Source organism: Sorghum bicolor, chromosome 10 (genome assembly GCF_000003195.3).
Source record: "Sorghum bicolor cultivar BTx623 chromosome 10, Sorghum_bicolor_NCBIv3, whole genome shotgun sequence".
Lineage (NCBI taxonomy): Eukaryota > Viridiplantae > Streptophyta > Magnoliopsida > Poales > Poaceae > Sorghum > Sorghum bicolor.
The window spans coordinates 40,899,233-40,903,874 of record NC_012879.2 but is presented as its reverse complement, the minus strand read 5'-3'; positions in this window follow the sequence as shown (position 1 = coordinate 40,903,874).

Below are 4,642 nucleotides of genomic sequence, written 5' to 3'. Positions count from 1 at the left end.
ATATGCTATATTATTTCCTCGGGACAAAATTGAAGTTTAGGCCTTGTTTAGTTTCCAAAATTTTTGAAAATTCCTCGTCACATCGAATCTTGCGGCACATGCATAAAGCATTAAATATAAACTAGTATAGTTCACCTGTAATTTGCAAAACAAATCTCTTAAGCCTAGTAAGTCTATAATTAAATAATAATTATCAAATAAAGCTGAAAGTGCTACAGTAGCAAAACCCAAAATTTTTCACGAACTAAACAAGACCTCACTTTGCCAAAATTCTAATTTTTCTCTGCGCCCATGCCGCGTTCAACCTCCCCTGGCAACAGCGAGTTCGCATCCGGGGCAAACTAGACGTCTTGACAACAAAATAGAAGAGTCCGCATTAGCCTGCCTCGCCTGCTCCCAGATCGCAACCCAAAGCTAGCGTGAAAGCCAACCAGGAGCAACGGGCCAACCTGGCCCGACATGGCATGGGGCCTGTGCTAGGCAGAGCCCGATAGGGCATGGGCCCGTATGAGCTATCGTGCCGCCGGGCCATGCCTCGATAAGCCACCGTGCCTTATCGGGCTGTGCCTACAGTTCGCTTATCTTATAAATTGTATTTTTTTATAATAACCAGCAATGTTTTTCTCTCATAATAAATCAACGAATAATATTTTTAGCCATGACGTTTCGGACCGACGAAGAGGCTCGTACCGCTGTACCGTCGTTGTTGGCTACTATTATGAATGAAAACAGATCGGATATAGACAAATATCACTAATATTATATTTATTTTCATATTTCTTTCTAGATTCATATTCAAATACGGATAGTGTCAATCATGATGTATATGATATGATTGGATATTAACATCATAAATATGCGATTTGAATATTCAGATATGGATACGATTAACGACTAATGGTCCTCCCACGTGACGTTGGAGCGCAGCAGCAAGCGGCTAAGTTACCGGATTTCACCCAGGTGTGAGGCCTCCGACGCCTAGGACTTGGGCGATACATGATCACCTCGATCAGGCAGCAGCTGCTGGAGGAAAGACTGAAAGGTCCTAATATGGCTAGAGGGGGGGTGAATAGCCTATTTAAAAATTCTACAAACTCACTAGAGCAAGAGGTTAGTAAATAACAAAGCAAAGCTTTTTGCTCTAGCTCCAAAGGGGTGTTTGCAAGCCACCTACCCAACAATTCTAGTTGCTAAGAACACTAACCACACAAGAACTAAGCTACACAAGGCAAAGAAAGCAACTAAACTAATTACACTAGTTTGCGGTAAGTAAGAATAGGATGAGATATTTATACCGCCGTGTAGGGGATGAACTAATCACCAATATAAACAATCAAGCACCGGGAGAATGCCAATCAAACACAATTGAGACACCGATTTTTCTCTCGAGGTTCACGTGTTTGCCGGCACGCTACGTCCCCGTTGTGTCGACCAACACTTGGTGGTTCGGTGGCTAAGAGGTGTTGCACGAACCTCGTCCTCACTAGGACACCACAAGAACCTACCCACAAGTGAGGTAGCTCAATGACACAAGCAATCCACTAGAGTTACCTTTCGGCTCTCCGCCGGAGAAGGTACAAGACCCCTCACAATCTTCGGGAGATGGCCACGAACAATCACCAACTCGTGCCAATCCTCCTCTGCTGCTCCAAGCCATCTAGGTGGCGGCAACCACCAAGAGTAACAAGAAAACCGCAGCTAGAACGATCCCCAAGTGCCACTAGATGCAATAACTCAAGCAAATGCACTTGGAATCACTCCCAATCTCACAAAGATGTATAATCTATGAAGGAGATGAGTGGGAGGTGTTTGCTTAGGCTCACAAGGATGTCAAGTATGCTAGAATGCCAAGAGAGTGTGCCCTAAGCCTGCCAAACACGTATATATAGCCCCTGAAACAAATAGAGCCGTTGGCTCTTTCACTGGGCAAAACTCGGGGTCACCAGACGCTCTTAAAGGGGCACCGGACGCTCAACACCAGCGTCCGGTGCTCAAACGTCAGCCGCGTGTCAGAGTCTAACGGTAACCTACAGAGCACCGGAAGCTGAGCAAGTTACCACCGGACGCGTCCGGTGCACACCGGACTCATGCGCAGAGAGCTCCGCAAACTGCAGGGTCACCGGACGCAAGCCACCGGATGCACCCTTAGCGTCCGGTGCTCACCGGACCCATGCGCAGAGAGGGTCGCAAAACGCCCGCACACCGGACGCGCACCACCGGACGCTCAAGCCAGCGTCCGGTGCCTATCGTCTGGTGCCTTACCCTAACTGGGCCAGGCACTGTCTGCACCGGACGCTCAGACGCAGCGTCCGGTGCTCCAGAAGCCAGCGTCCGGTGAGTGTTTTCTCAGCGAGAAACACTCCCGCGACTTCTCCAAATTACCCACCGGCACAATAGAAAATATGCACTTCATTTTCTCGAAAAGCGCCGAATCCTGCCTCGCAAGCTCGGCGGGAGGGAGAGAGGAACCCATCCTCTCTCTACCCTTCAAACTCCACCACCTTCTCAAAGTGTGCCAACACCACAAAGTGTGTACCAACAAGTGCACGTGTGTTAGCATTTTCACAATCATTTTCTTCGAAGGAGTTAAGTTAGCTCACTAGGTTCTAAATGCATGCACATGAACAATGACACCTAGTGGCACTTGATAACCACTTAGCCAAAGAATTCCCCTCTTTATAGTACGGCTATCTATCCTAAATGTGATCACACCCTCTATGGTGTCTTGATCACCAAAACCAAAACCCTAAGCAATACCTTTGCCTTGATCTCCATAGGGTTTTGTTTTTCTCTTTCTTCTTTTCCAAGTTGAGCACTTGATCATCTTGTGGTTAACACCTTCATCACCATGATCATCACTTGCTCCATCACTTGGCATGTACCAACCTCATTAAGTCTACACACACTTAGTATAGAGGTTAGTACTAGGGTTTCATCAATTATCCAAAACCAAACTAGAGCTTTCAATCTCCCCCTTTTTGGTAATTGATGACAACCCTTTTTACAAAGATTTTCAATAAAATTTTCTTGGATTCATGTTGCTTGCCCAAACATTTTACCATGTGCAAAGGTTATGGACAAGTTTCATAAACCCAAATTGGTAGCAATTGCTCCCCCTACATATGTGCTAAGAGTTTGGATTTGAAAGCTTGCACATATGCTTGAATAGGAAATATAGGATTCAATTTCTACCAAATGATGCTAAGGTGTAAAGAATGGACCTTTGAAGCGTGATACCAATCGGAGTTGCCAATGTATACCATCCTTAGCACCATTAGTAACTAGACATTCACAAAACTAGAACACCCCGTGAGATCAATCATTATAAACAAGGTTCTAGTATCACTTGTGAAACAACTAAAGGTCTAGTTACACTACCTATGCATGCTAGTTCTTCATTTCATCAATCCAAACTATAACTAGCATACACCACACAAGCAAGGCATTGGAGAGAAAGCTTTTAAAGCTAATGCAAATGCAAGCAAACATATGTGATGCACATTCAAATGCAACATACAAGTTAATGAGCTTGCTCCCCCTACGCAACATACAAGTTAATGAGCTTGCTCCCCCTACTTGTGTGCTTCAAAATTTTAATTGATCCCCTTCTTTTATCATGTTACTCACCTATCTTAAATCTTTGGGAAATTTTCTCCCCCTTTGTCATCAAAGACCACAAAAGGTGAGTGTCGGTGTTTTTCCCCCGGGGGGTCACACCAACGAGTAAATTTGTATGCGTGCTCCCTTTCCCGGATGGTGATGCAAGAAGACACAGAGATTTATCCTGGTTCGGGCAAGAGAAGGCCCTACGTCCAGCGGGGGGGAGAGAGTTTGTATTATCTTGCACCTAAGTGCTTGTACAGGGGCGAATACAAGCGTGGTATGAAGTGTGGAGCTCTACTACGTATGAGCGTGGTCTTGTGTCATGATCTCCTGTTCTGTTCCTGAGTCCCTCCTTTTATAGTTCCAAGGAAGGGCCTAGGGTACATGTATAGGCGTAGGAATTGGAGTCGATAGCAGCATGGATCGCTGAGCTACTCGAGGTTTCCGTACCGGCATGCCCTCGAGCCGTCCCGTCTTAATAGCCTGGTGATGATCACGCGTGCCCCTGCATTCTGCTCTGCGCGCCGTCTTGGATTGGTTCGGCGGATGCACGCTTATATGGCTCGGCGGCAAATCCGGCGGAGCGGTTACGGCGTGGTCAGTCGACGCCCGACTCGTCTCCAGGAAGGAGCCTGGTGAAGTCGAGGGTCGGACGCCGTACGAGGTGTCGATATCTGGAGCGCTGACCTTGGGTGTCTCGAGGGGATCCCGATTAGACGTTCCATCCTTGTTTCCCGCGTCCTGACACGCCCTGGGTCGTTCGGTGGGAAGGCTGCAAAAAGAACGATGGGACAGAAGCCTCCCGTGACCCGTGTGTTAGGTGGGGAAGCGTCAGGTGCATTAAATGCCCTGGCTCTCGTGCGCGCGTCAGGCGGCGGACAGTGTCCTTGCGCTCGACGCCTCTCGGTTCGCTCGAGCCCGCTTCCGTATTCGACGGCAGTTGTCGCTCGAGCCCTGACCGATTCGCTCGACGCTATTTCCGTCTTCGAGGCTGCGGGCATCGATGGCCGTGCGTGTGTACGTATGGTCTCGTTATACG